The following is a 15,238-nucleotide window of genomic DNA, read 5'->3' as shown; positions in this document are numbered from 1 at the left end:
ATTCATATAAAAAAAAAATAGGTAGTGTTGACGGCTCAAACAATAATATTCTCACAATAAATAAATTAATTAATTAACAAACACATCACACCCTTTGCTTAATGTTTAAACATTAAAAAGCCTTTCAATTCTCTGCCCAATTTGTTTGTAAAATATTTAATAAACCAACATATTATTATGTATTTAATAATTGAAACTTCCATAATTTGATAATAAGGTTTGTGGATGTATAATTCATTTTCTTGTATTTAAAGGTTGAAGTTTTCGTAATTTATACTAAATAAGTATTTTTTTTATTAGTATTTCAAATAGTTATTTTATATTTTTTATAATAAGATCATATATAAATTAGGTGGTCCAAAATACAAAAGTTTGTTTTAATACAGACATTTCTATGATATCAATATTGATGGATAGTTTTGAAAAAAAATTATAAAAATAATTTTAAATTAGGAAACAAACATTTAAATCTATTATTTATATTAGTAATATTTGGAGGCTTATTTTTATATCTCGTAAATCTTTACTAAAAAGTAATGAAATTATTAAATATAAAATTTCCAAAAATATGGATAAAAATTTGGTATTATGATTAAGAAAAAGAAAAAGAAAGTTATCCAAAGAGAAATAGAAAATTAAAGTAATATTTGAATATTTGTATTAAATGGTTGTTATTTAGGGTGTGAACACAAAGGATGATGGAAAGATTCCATTAGTGGGAATGATAAAATCACTTGGTCAATTTTGTTACATTTGTATCGCCCTCGAATTCGATTGGTTGTGGGGAAGGAGGAATTATGTGATTGGTTGGCCCATTACTTTTTCAATTTTCATTAAATATGTAAAGAAAGTCCAGATTCATGGCGATCATACCTCCAATAAGAATGCGCCACGTCATAAACCAATTAAGAAAAATGAGTCACCAGTGATTATTTTCTCAATGGACGGCATGTCGTTAGCCGTAAATTTGGCCAAATCCTATAACATATCATCATTACAAATACATAATAAATATACATTATTAAAAGGAAAATAAAAATGTATGTATGGTAGAGATTAGAACGTGACAACCACAACTCCTCTCTAATTAACAAATTTTGTACCACACTCTCTACATTTAAATTACCATAAACTGTATAAACCCTACATTTTAAACATCTCCTATTTGATTGATTATCAACTAACTAAAAGGAAAAAAAATGTGAAACGTGCTTTTCTCAAAACTGTTATAAGCTCTTGATTATTTTTAACTTTCAAATAAATTAAGAATGTTCTAATTATTAGATTATTCGAACAACCTTCTTGGATTATACAACTCACAAAGTTATTTGAGTGTACTTAAGAAAAACATTAATTATTAATTTAAATAATTCTATAAAGCTAAAGGGACTCGATATCAATATTTAGATATATAATTTATTTATTTATTTTTCTTATTCTATTATAATTAGTTCTTACACTACATCACAAAACAATCTTTTTTTTTTCTACAATAAATTTTTAAACAATCAGAGAGGTAGAGGTTAAAGTAATTTAAGTTTTGATAAAATGAATATAATGAAAATTTTGGAATATTTCCTAGAAAAAGGATTCACATTCAAAATCTATATTTATTTTTAGAATATTTCCTAGAAAAAGGATTCACATTCAAAAATGAATATATATATCCTTGAATGGCACAATCTTCAATTTTTCATATTTTAACGTAAACACCTCTTCAAAACTTGGAATATTGACCTCTCTGTATATATATTGTTCCTTATTTTTATTTATTTATGGTTCAATAAATAAAAGTCCAAATCTTTATGAAGTCAAAAAGAATCAAAACAAGACTTAAATTGTAAACATTCTTCATTATTTAATTTGTTTATCTTATTGTTTTTTCATTCTATCCTAATGAGTTGAGACGCATTCCAAGACATGAATAGTTAAATAAAAATAAAATCTTTTCTTCATTATTAAAAAGTAGTAAAAATAAATTGTTATTTTTTATTAAAATTAAAACCAAGTAATTAACCATATCTATTATTTAAAAATTAAAATAATTAAACTAATTTTATCGCTAATAATTGCTACAAATATTATAATTGCTTGTAATAATATTCCTTTCATATATATATACACACAATATATAAGCATTTGTTTGTACAGTAACATATACAATTATATATACATTTACATACACAAATAAGTACGAGATGATCCATTCCATCCCTTACCATTTTTCATGCTTCTTTTGGAAGTCAGAAGAAGTTTTGAGAGCCATTTGGATTTTTTTTTAATTTTTCCTGCTATATTGATATAGAGATTCTACTGTATTGATATAGAGATTCTACCGTGTGAGCATTTTAAAAAAATATTTTGGGTGGTAAGATATGAACTCTTTTCTATGAAAATGACCTATAAACGCTAGAGAATTTTAAAAATATAACTATTTTAGTTTCACGTTATGAAATGGAATTCAGTCACTTTCATATAGAGTAAATGGAGGAATAGTTTTCTTGAGTAATATTGATTGTAGTGAATAACGACACCTGATTCTCACATTGAGTCGAGAGAAAACTTAGCTTAATTATTGATTTATAAGCAAACATTTCATTAGAGGGACAATGGTTCTTGAGGTATGGAAGATGTAACCCTAAAGAACAACTTTTTGGACTTGGTTATATTTACAAACATCTTGTGAACAATTAACCTATACGTAGTTTTTGCATTTATTTACAAACGTGCATGTGAGATGTAACTATAAAAAACAGCTTTTTTAAAAAAAAAAATTTTAATGTAATGAGTTTTTCTTTTAGTGGTTTCCTTTTAAAAATAGTTTATCAATTTTTTCTATGGTAAAAAAAATCTATATAAAAATAGTAAGTTGTTGTTATATATAATAATAATAATTATTATTATATACAAAATAAATAAATAAATTTCAAGGTTGTGTTTAGAAAAATAAGTTGAACTCTCGAACCTTTAGAAGTGGTTCACGGGAGCGAAAGGAAATGATTAAATTAGTCATTTTCTTGTTTGGCTCACAGACTAAACGTAATCCTCTATTCTTTCTCTTTTCTCATTTACTATTCCACTTTTTCCACTTAATTCTTCTATTTTCCAAAATATTTATTCTATTTCCCAATATAATCATTTTCTTTCTTCTCTTCCCTTTTCTATTTCCTCATTTATTTTTCTTCTCTTTCTTTTTCTACTTTCTCATTTATTTTTCTTCTCTCCAAATTAATCATCTTATTTCTTCTCTTTCCCAAACAAATTAATCTTGCTTATCATTCGCACTAAGAAAACAAAATTAATAAATGGAAAAAAATATTGAAAATGAAAAAATAAAAACAACTTAATCCAATTTTTTATTCTATAAGATTGACGATACAAACTTAAAATACAAATTTCTTTTTGTATTTTATTTACGGTACCAACTTGAAGAAACATATTTTATATAAATGAAAAAATAATACAATTTGTTTGTATTGTGTATTACCTGTGTCGGTCCAATTTTTTTATATAAAAAATCAACTTAAAAATTAATACATATTTGTTGTGTGTTGGGTTGTAGAAATGAAATATAAACATTATTTTAATACATTTTTTTGTCGTTTTGGAAAACAGTACGAACAAAATAAATAAGTTTAGATAAACGCAAAAAAAAAAAAAAAAGTCATTCAATTTCTTTCTCATATGAGGTTGCCGTAGAAAAAACAAATATTTGCCATAAATTTTTTTTAAATAGCGTATTTTTTAATATATTAGATTTAAGGAACAAATTGAACTACAAATTGAAGACAAATGAAAATTTAAATAATACAATTTTTTTTTTGAATTGAATTTACGGAATAAATTTCATAAATATATTTTACACAACTTAAATTTGTTTGTGAATTGAATTGAATTTACCGAATAAAATTTAAATATTTTTTTTTGTGTACTTGATTTAAACTACTGTACGTTTGAAAGTGTATTAGGGGTACGTTACAAGTAAAAAAATTATTTATACAAAATCAGCAAAAAAAATTAATACAAAATTTGTGTAAATGCTTGGATTACGGTACAAGCTCACTAAAAAATGAATTTGAATACAATTTTTGGTTGTAGAGGTTTTACGGTACAAACAATTTATACAAATGCAAAAAATATTAGTACAGTTTTTATTTTGTATTGGGTTTATGAAAAAAAAAAAAAGAAGAATTAAATTTTCAGGAAAAAAATTATTCAATATTTTTTTCTCGTATTAGGGTTAGCGTACAAATAATTTTTTTTACACAAATGAAAAAGAAATACAATTTTTTTTTTTTTGTCATAATCCTTCTCATATAATTCTTTCCCAAACAAGGATTATAATAATCCCTTGTAATCCTTCCACCTAATGCTTCACTCAAGCTAGGATTATAAATAATTCTTCATATTTCTAGCACTTAATCCTTCCCCAAAACAATAATAATCATTTTCTCCACTTAATTCTTCATTTTTCTTATTCATTTTCTCGTTCTTTTCCTAAACCCAAATGGCCCATAGAATTTGACAAAAACCACCTACTTGAATCGAATCGGTTCGATCGATCTAGTTCAATTTTTTCTACTCCTAATTTCTAGCATTAGTGTGATGCTTAGAGTTATTATTAAGACTTAAGCAATCAAGTCAATTACATTTTTTTAGAGCTAGAAAAATGGAATATGCTTTTATTCGATTTAAAAAAAAAATATTGTGAATTGTGAAACATATGTAAAAAATATGATAGATGCAAAACTATTGACAAAAATAAGCGTTATTGTGTGAAGGTCCACGATTTCCATGTACTGGACCCACATCTTCTATTTATATATATATATTACAATGAGACCCACACTTTCTTCTTTTTCATTATTTATATACATTATGTGTGAATCCTACCCATTCTTCGTTTTCTCATTATTTATATATATTAATTATTCAAAATCTAAAAATATCTTTCTTAATTAAATTAATTTTTTTTCTTTTCTTTATATATATATTTTAAAGATATCGATCTTCAATTTCTCATATTAAATTCATCTTTCCTAATTCAATTTAATTATTTTTAATCAAAATTATACATTATCTTTTCCAATTTCAATTAAAAAAAATACATATATCAACAAATATGTTATTAAAAATATATTAGAAAAATGAAAATAGTAATAATAATCAAAATAATAATAATAACGATAATTTATAATTTAATTTTTTAAATTTAATTTTCAATGGAACCATAATTTACCTGATCAACTTTAAATTATTTTAAGATTCTTGCTTTTATTTTTTTAATTTTGTCATAATGTATATAAATAATAAAAAAGAAAAAAGTGGGTGGCCCAACATAATATATATAAATAAGGGAAAATGAAAGGTGTGGAACCCGATATAATCCACGACTTTATCCAAGAACTGTGAGTACTTTTGCATCTACCCTATGTTTCAAAATTTACATTATTTTTCTTAAAAAAATCATTTTTCTGTATATTTTTGATAAAATATCTCATATTTTATATATAAGATTCATTTTGTAATTGAAGTATAAAATTTAATTAATTATTTAAGACCCATTTTTTTTGCAAAATCCTTTCACGAACACGACTGACATATATGGAAATTAAATTCATAATTAAGGATATGTGCATTTTCACCTTCTCTAAAATCACATAGAACTACTAGTCTCCACAATTTAATGTACATCTCTAAGACTCCAACACCAACTACTTTTAGTTTACCTATGGTAATACTTTGAAATCTCAAAATATATAGGGTTTAGGGTTTAGGGTGTGTCACCTAACATTTGTAAACAATATAATCCACTTTACTTTTTGAACCTTTATTTTTAGAAACGTTTTTTGGTTTGGTTCAATTCTGACTAGTCTTTAGTTTGTAAACCTTACATGGTATATAGTTAAAACCGAACTTACTAATTTTGGTTTCTTTTTGTTTATATCGATCTTTAAATGATTGTTTTTTCAAGTACAAAAATGACTACGATGGAGAGACGATGAAAAGGAGAAAGAAAAAGCAAATTGAGAGATGAAGATGAAAACTGAGAGAGGAAGAGACACAAAAAGAGATGAGGTTGCAGCAACAACAATTTCAAATGGGCATTTATTCTCTGACTATGATCGGCTTATGTTTGGGCTTTTTGATATGTAGCCCTCCCATTTAGTGGGTTAAATCAATGGGTTCGGTTCACTTACAATCATTTTACTTTATTTGGAAGAATGAAAGAGTAATTATAATAGATTGTAATTTTAAGAATAATAAGTAAGATTATAACTGCCGTCAATCATCGATATACTTCTATTTTTATGTTATATTAGTAATAGACTAATATTTGAACTATGGTCTATCAATGATAGACTCCTGTCGCTGATAGACTTTGACAAAATTTTCTGTACTTGTAAACTTTTAAATATATTACTATGTATGTTTGTACTTTGAATCTAATTGATGTATCTGCAACCCGTCTCAAAATTAAATTATTTAATTAGTTGACCTTGGTCTTTTTAATCAATTAAGTGTGAACCATTGATTGAATCGACTATTTAGTTTTTTAAAAAGATATATCGAGGAAACTTAATTTTAAAATAAACTCGAACCAAATCAGTCACTTAGGTTAACTCTATCGATGATACACTTCTACCAACAGTGATGATCTATTACCTACTAGTGATTTGGTTTATTATTTTGAGAACTAATTCTGTTTTTTTCATATAGGAAAATTGCATCAAATGACACAAATATTTTAAAAAAAAACACAGCTCATGACACCAATTTTTTTTCATATTGCGAATATGACAAAATTAGTGATATAAGATGGTTATCAGACAGTAATCACAGAGCTATCAGACGATAATCATAGAGCTATCAAAGGGTTATCACTTTTTAATTTGTTACTTTTGAAAATTTAGAAAATATTATGACATGTATTCTATTATCACAATTTCTTTGTCTTTTTTTTCATAACCCCAATGTAAATCTTTTGGATTATGTTATATTTGCAAATATTTGGACAATTGTGCCAAAAAATTACATAAACACTCATCAAAATCCTTTATTTGACATATATGTTCTACAACTTCCTTCCACTTTTCAAACTCCAGTTCATACTTCCCTTCTTTCTTTCTTTCTTTCTTTTTTTTTCTTTTTTTTTTTTTTTTTTTCATGATTGAAGTTTGTGTTTGGATTAGCTTGAAAAAAAGTCATTTTCATTTAAATAATTTTGATAAAAAATAAACTATTGAAATAAAAACTAAACCATGTGTTTGACAAATTTTTCTCAAAAGTGGTTTTATATACACCTTTGTTTATTTAGTTATATGGTGAAAGCGTTTTTATTATTGTCGATCTACAACAAATACGACCATCAAATACTACGAACTAACAATTTAAAATAGTGTTCGTTAGAGTTAGTGAAGGTAATCGCTAGAGTTTGCCATAGTAGTGCTCGAATGTTGGTTTTGGGCATCAAAGATGGTGGCAAGAATGACAACGAATGCGTAACACTCCAACTTAACTTTTAAATTCTATTAAATTTAAAGAATTTCAGGTGTTATTTTATTTTAGTTTTGTGTGGAAAAGAAGGTATCTGATGGAAAAGAAAAGAAGTTAAAAAGGAAGAGAAAATAGAAAGGTATTGATGATTATGATATAATAATAATTTTAATAACAATATATTAAAATTATTATTATTATTATTATTTATTTTTTTATTTTTTAAAACAAGAGAAGAAAAATGGCGTGCCGCATTCTTCGTCCTTCTTCTTTAACCAACAACCGTCGCCCCTCTTCTCTTCTCCTCTTCTTTTTCCAATCAACTTCACACTCGCCTCCTTTTTCCATCCAAATATGTTTTTGCACGCGTCGATTCCATCTATTCAAAGTCGTTGTCGCTGTCTTGTCAAAAGTTTATTTGGTAATGAGAAATTGTGGGTTTTGTAATGTTGTTTCTTAGCTACCGTAAGCATTAAGGTTGGATAAATTGATTTGGGTATCGTTTGATTTTGAAAGTGATTTTAGAGAAGTTGTGCTTGAATCCTTGAGTTTCACACTAAACTTCGTTCGGAGTAGATTCTCCATTTCCTTTGGTAAGTGTCAAATTCATATTTGGGTGAAATTAGATAGATGATATTATTTAGAAAAAATGTTGATTTTATGTTGCTTATGTTTAAGATTGGTTTGTTGGGCTTAGTTCGATTAAGAAGCTTAGGTAACCTTGAGGCAAGGGGTTCTTAAAATGTATTGACTATATGGATTTTACTGAACTGAGATGAATTGACTGATATGTGAATTTAGATATGATGACTGAACTGAGAGCATTGAACTGACTGAATTGAGGGTTGTTGATTGTTATGTTAATATATAAATAGTGTAATGTAGATTGAATTGACTGAACTAAGGTGAGTGACGTTTATGTATAAGTATAATTGTTTGAGGAACAGTTATGCTAATGTATAATTATATACTGATTTGCATAAATTGAATGTAGATGTGTTGATTGAAAGAATGATATGATGGTAGCTTGAATTGTAAATTGAATTGACTGTTTAAAATGTTAGAATGGACTAAGGGGAATTGTTAGCTTTATCTATAGAGTAGTGTGCCTTGCAGGTGTCCCACAAGATCACCATCTGTTGTGCATCCTTCAGGAGCACTAGACTAATAGATGCATCCTTCGGGAGCACTAGATTGATAGGTGCATCCTTCAAGAGCACTAGACTAATATGTGCATCCTTCAAGAGCATTAGACTGATTATGTGCATCCTCCAGAATCACGAGACTATTATGATGCAGGATACCTCCCAATAGAAAGTTAATAATTTTTATCCTGAAGGGGCAAGTAGTGAGTCTTTTATTGAGTATATTTATACTCACTCTTTCATGTTTAACTTTTAAGGCAAGGGTAATACGAGAGGCAGACCGACGAAGGACAAGAAGGATGCGTGATTGCCATATGGGGATCTAGTTTTTTTCTAAACATTTGCTTTCACTTATGTTTTTCAAGTTTTTTTGTGATTGAGTTGAGTTTATGGATAGTAATTTTGTAAACAATACTTTTAAAATTTTATTTATTTAAAACATGGCTCAAATGAAGTTTCTTTGATAATGATTGTTTCAAATAAATTTTATTGTATTTCACGTCAACTAAAGTGTTTTGTTTTAAAGTAATGACCTCATTTTAGTTCGAAAAGTTGGATCATTACAACAAAGACATTAATGGTGATGAGAACTGAGTTTAGTGTTACCAAGTTGGTGGATATGAATATAAAGCATTAGTGACATACAAAATTGGGTTTCCTCAAACATTGATAAAATAATTCAGATCCTCACCCTAAAGACCTCGTTAATGATATATGTTATCTAATTCTACAATTTGATAGAGTAAATGAGAACTCAAATAGAGTCTTTTCGGTAAAAAGTTGTTATAATTAATACTAGGTTATTATATAATTGAGTTATAATTGTTTGTGTTTGAGGTGTAGATTATTTTAGTTTGAGAAGAAAATAGTAAACATCGTAGTAAAGAATAAAACAATAATGAATGTGGAATGATAAAAACCGTAACAAATGAGGGTGTTATGAAATATTATTGACAGTAGTTAATTGGAGATCATACAAAATAGTATCAGCAAAGAATTAATATTGTAGTATTGTTCCAAACAAACCTAAAGTCTCGTAATAATATGATAGACGTTATGAAATTATAAATTAGAAAAGCACATACTCATGTTTTTTGATAAAACCTCAAGCTCAAACTTTTCTTTTCTTGAAAAGGTATTGTAATACAATCAAGGAGTAGAAGATTTGAATCCAAAATCTCTAGACCACGAGCACAATTAGGTGTCGGTTGAGCTGAGATCATGTTGGCACCTAAAAAAAATTGGTGAAAGTCCACTAAAAACCCAGTAACAAAAAGGAACATAATTAAAAAATTGCAAACGAGAGAAAATGATAAGATGTTTGTTATTCCACGGTTCAATTAAAATATAAATGTACTATCGATGAAGATGTTTGTTAAAAATTTAAATCTTTATATATTTTTTTTAAAAAAAGAATCGAACCAAAAGTGACAACTAAAACTTATAATAAAGTGTGATTCAATAATAATTTTGGATGCCTACTTGGTCCCAAAATTATGAGAATAAATATTGTAAAGCTTTCATTTTCAGGAGATGATAAGAACAAGTAGACCAACGATTAATTGGCGATGCTATGAAAATCAATGAATTTGCATCCCATGTTAAATTCAAATTTCTATTCACTTTCATAAAGTTTGGAAAAACAAAACCCTTCTAGAGCCAAAATACCAATAACACCCCCAGGCCCCAAAGAATAATCTACACTTACCTACACATTCTATTTAATTTTAAACTAACTTCTTTATTTGACTATAAATATATGTGTGTGTCATATAATATTTTTAAAATATATAAAGTTAACATATATTCTTGCTATATTTCATCTCTTCAACAAGTTTTGTTTAGTAATGTATACACGGCTAAGGAGAAAAGAATTTATGATTGACTTTTTAGGAAATTTTCAGACGAATAATTTGAAATTTGGAAGAGATGAATTAATTTGCATTTAAATTATTTATCAGGATAGAGAAATTAATATCTTTATTTTCGTCACGTCAAAAAGATAACATAATAGAACTGACATCTGTATATATTATTAACGTTGAAACGAGTGATTCGAGTCTGGAAAAAGAATCAAAGAAAAGATTTTGAATAGAAAATCTATTTGTTTCAAATGGTAAAAGAAATGAAAAATGAAAAAGAGAGAAGTGGAAAAAGAAGGAGGAATTGGTAATTGAACAAAAATAACAGGACTAAATGAAAAGAAAGAAAAGGAGAATTTGAAAGGGACAAAGAGAGAAGTGAATGTGAAAGGCAGATTTACAAAGCCCATGAGCACGTGGGCTTCGTGGGCCCCCGGAAGACTTGACTATTGTCCAGCCACCTGTGGCCCACAATAACTTCCTCACAAACTACAAAATATAAATTATAAAATACTTCGTTTTATTTATTTATTTTATATCAGAGTCGTTTTTTCTCCCTCTCCTTTTTTTTTTAATATTTAGTTGACGTCCATAAATACAAATATAGAGTTAGAGATCAATTTTTTTTTTTACTTTTAAATATAGTAAAACAATAAAATCGCAAAATGATTCTTTTCTCTTTACCTATTCAGTTAACGTGAACGTTAGTATAAACATAGTTCAATTAGTATATATAAAGCCTACACTATCAAGTAGAGATTCAAATTTGATTATCTCATCTCGAATATTGTTGAACTAAAAAAAATACATGAAGATACTGATCGTTGAAATATTTGTATTCATTGAATGTTTTATTTATCGACGTACTCTAATCTTTATAAATCTTTATAAATAAGTAAATATATGTGTGTTGAATAAGAAATTTTGAGACCAATCACAAGTTGCCACATCATTTATTAAGTTAATGATGAAAAGTACAAATAATTAAATTTGGGATTAATTAAGATTGACACATGCTCCAAATTAAAGAGTTAAAATAAATAAATTGGTCATTCTAGTAATGCCACATGTTTTCATATTAATCGTTGGATTAAGTTAATCATTTTAGTTCAATTAAATATTATTTACTTGGACTAAGTTCAATTAAGCCAAAAAATAAGCTTAATTGAGCCCAAAGACTAAATATAACCTAAGTCCATATGGTTGAGCCCATGGGTCTGGTCCATGGACCAACCAAGTTCAAACCCATAAAGCCCACTAGTGAACTCTATAAATAGAGGAATTCTCCTCATTTGTAGGGTTGGAAAATTTTGACTCTAGAAGATCCAGAGAGAATTCTTCCAAAGCTAGAAGACTCCCTAACTTCTGAAGTTGACCACCCTCGAAGATTGAAGCTGTTTTGAAGATACAAACTTTCTTCCAAGACTCCAACTTCAAGAACATCACGTGCTCCGCTTCCTCAAATCAAGCGTAAGCATTCAACCAACTTGAAGAACATCACGTGCTCCGCTTCTCCAAATCAAGCGTAGACGTTCAACAAACTTCAAGAACATCACGTGCTCCGCTTCTCCAAATCAAGCGTAGACGTTCAACAAACTTCAAGAACATCACGTGCTCCGCTTCCTCCAAATCAAGCGTAGACATACAGTTGAGAGAGAATCAGAGGATCAAATTCTAGAGATTGAACCGCATCGCATCAAATCAACAAAAATACAACATCAACCCAAGTTCAAGTCCACGAATTAAATTTCTCCGGAAATCTCGTGCGAACAAATTGGCACGCCCAGTGGGACCATCTCTACCTCTCATCTCTCTCTCATCATCTAGATCTACAAGCAAATCAATGGCATCAAAGAAAGCTGCATCCAAATCTTCAGCTGCAAGCGACACCTACACGGGACCTATCACCCGTAGTCGTTCCAAGGGGATCATCCAAGGGCAAGACCAAGGTTCCGCCATCGCGCAGAGCATCCTGAAGCAATTGATGGAATCTCCTAAAGCTGGAATTGTCATCAAGGAAAATCCTCTATATAATGATTATGATTCTGCCTCTAGCAGGTCACTGAAAGAAGCACACCCAGATGTGATGTCCGTCATGATGGCTGATGTAGCAGTCGAGACTGCCATGGCGGAGATGGAGAGAAAAATTAATCTCCTGATGAAGGTTGTTGATGAACGAGACCACGAAATTGCAGCTTTAAAGGAGCAGATGCAGACTCGTGAAACTGCTGAATCGAGTCAAACTCCTGTCGTTAAAGTTGATGACAAAGGGAAGAACGTGGTACAAGAAAATCAGCCACAACAACAATCAACTTCTGTGGCTTCTCTCTCGGTTCAACAATTACAAGATATGATCACAAACTCCATCAGAGCACAATATGGAGGCCCATCTCAGACTTCTTTCATGTACTCTAAACCATACACCAAAAGAATCGACAACTTGAGAATGCCGCTTGGATATCAGCCTCCAAAATTCCAGCAGTTTGACGGAAAGGGCAATCCAAAACAGCACGTTGCTCACTTCGTCGAAACATGTGAGAATGCAGGATCAAGAGGAGATCAACTAGTCAGACAATTTGTTCGAAGCTTGAAAGGAAATGCTTTTGAATGGTATACTGATCTGGAGCCAGAAAGCATTGAGAGTTGGGAACAACTAGAAAAGGAGTTTCTCAATCGCTTCTACAGCACCAGGCGTACTGTAAGCATGATGGAGCTTACAAATACGAAACAAAGAAAGGGAGAACCAGTCATCGACTACATCAATAGATGGAGAGCTCTAAGTCTTGACTGTAAAGATCGGCTCACCGAACTGTCGGCTGTAGAAATGTGCACCCAAGGCATGCACTGGGGACTCCTCTACATTTTGCAGGGAATAAAGCCCCGCACATTTGAAGAACTGGCAACTCGAGCTCATGATATGGAGTTGAGCATCGCCAGTAGAGGAACTAAAGATTTTCTTGTTCCTGAAGTAAAGAAAGATAAGAAAGAGATGAAAGGTGCTGAAAAGATAGTGAAAAGCACCTCGAAAGAATCTATGGTCGTAAACACAACCCCGCTGAAATTCTCCAAAGGAAAGGAAGCGAGGGTTGAAAAGAAGGATGATGGAAGCGAAAGGCGACGTCTGACTTTAAAAGAAAGGCAGGAAAAAGTTTACCCATTTCCTGATTCAGATATCGCTGACATGCTAGAGCAACTACTAGAGAAGCAGCTGATCCAGCTGCCAGAATGTAAACGACCTGAGCAAGCAGGAAAGGTAGATGATCCCAATTACTGCAAGTATCATCGGGTCATCAGTCATCCAGTAGAGAAATGCTTCGTGCTGAAGGAGCTAATTCTAAGGTTGGCTCGTGAGAAAAGGATTGAGCTAGATTTGGAGGAAGTAGCTCAAACAAACCACGCTGAAGTGACGATAATGTCTGAGGCTTCTTCGTCGAGATTGATTTTTGAGCAAAGGAAAAGCTTGGTCCAGTTCGGGACCTTTGAGCCTATAGTTGTCCAATTCTTTCAGGAAATCTCATACGAGGATCCTCAAGGAGAGAAAAGACCAATTGAAGAAGACGATGAAGGGTGGATAGTGGTGACCCACCGAAAGAAAAGACAGTCGATCCCGACCCAAAGAGAGTCTCGCTCTTACCAAAACTATAGAAGAGGAAATAAGACTCAAAAGAATAAGAAAAAGAAGAAGACTCATAAGCTTAAGCTCGTACATAATGAAGACATGAATTTCTCTCGACCTCAACGCTTAGTGACCTTGGCAGACTTCCTTCCAAAAAGCTTCCTTTGTGATCATCAGGATGAAGACCCAGAAGTCGTTGCGTGTCATGCTATCAACACAACGGAGGAAGAAATAATCCCTCCAAGATCACTAGAAGGAGAGGGAGTATCAAAAGACCTTTCAAGGTTTAATGTAGAGGATCTATTATCACTTCCTCAAGAGACCAAAACCATCCTTATTGATGCATTGCTAAATTCAAGAGCATCAAGTTCGAGTACTACGACTATGACATATGAGAGTGGTTCTTATTGTATGTCTATAGACTTCTCAGATGAGGATTTGTTGTTGGGATCTAAACTTCATAATAGACCTTTGTATGTTTCTGGATACGTTCGAGAACAGAGAGTCGATCGAATCCTCATTGATAATGGCTCAGCTGTCAACATAATGCCAAAGTCGACTATGTGGCAATTAGGCATCTTGATGGACGAGCTCTCAAATAGCAAGCTAGTAATTCAAGGTTTTAACCAAGGTAGCCAAAGAGCAATAGGCATGATACGGTTAGAACTCATAATTGGCGACCTAAAGGCCAGTGCATTGTTTCATGTCATAGACTCAAGGACTACTTACAAGTTGTTACTAGGGCGTCCTTGGATTCATGGAAACGGAGTAGTAACTTCAACACTGCATCAGTGCTTCAAATTTTATCAGGACGGTGTAAAGAAGGTTGAAGCCGACTCTAATCCATTCTCAGAAGCTGAGTCTCACTTCGCAGATGCAAAGTTTTATTCAAAGAATAATAATATTTTAGAAGTTTTGCCTGCAGAAACCCCTCTTACAAAAGGAGAAGATAATTCACAATTGAAATCACTCGCAACCACAGAACCACATGAAAGTGCGAGAACCTTTAACTCTGGAAAGGGTGAAGCATACACTAGCAGCACAAAGGGTATGATCTTGAAGATGAAAATGCTGCAAACACACCAGTTTTGCGTTATGTCCCTCTGTCAAGGCGCAAG

Source organism: Cucumis sativus, chromosome 1 (genome assembly GCF_000004075.3).
Source record: "Cucumis sativus cultivar 9930 chromosome 1, Cucumber_9930_V3, whole genome shotgun sequence".
Taxonomy (NCBI): Eukaryota; Viridiplantae; Streptophyta; class Magnoliopsida; order Cucurbitales; family Cucurbitaceae; genus Cucumis; species Cucumis sativus.
The sequence above is the reverse complement of the archived record's forward strand: the minus strand, read 5'-3'. Positions refer to the sequence as shown.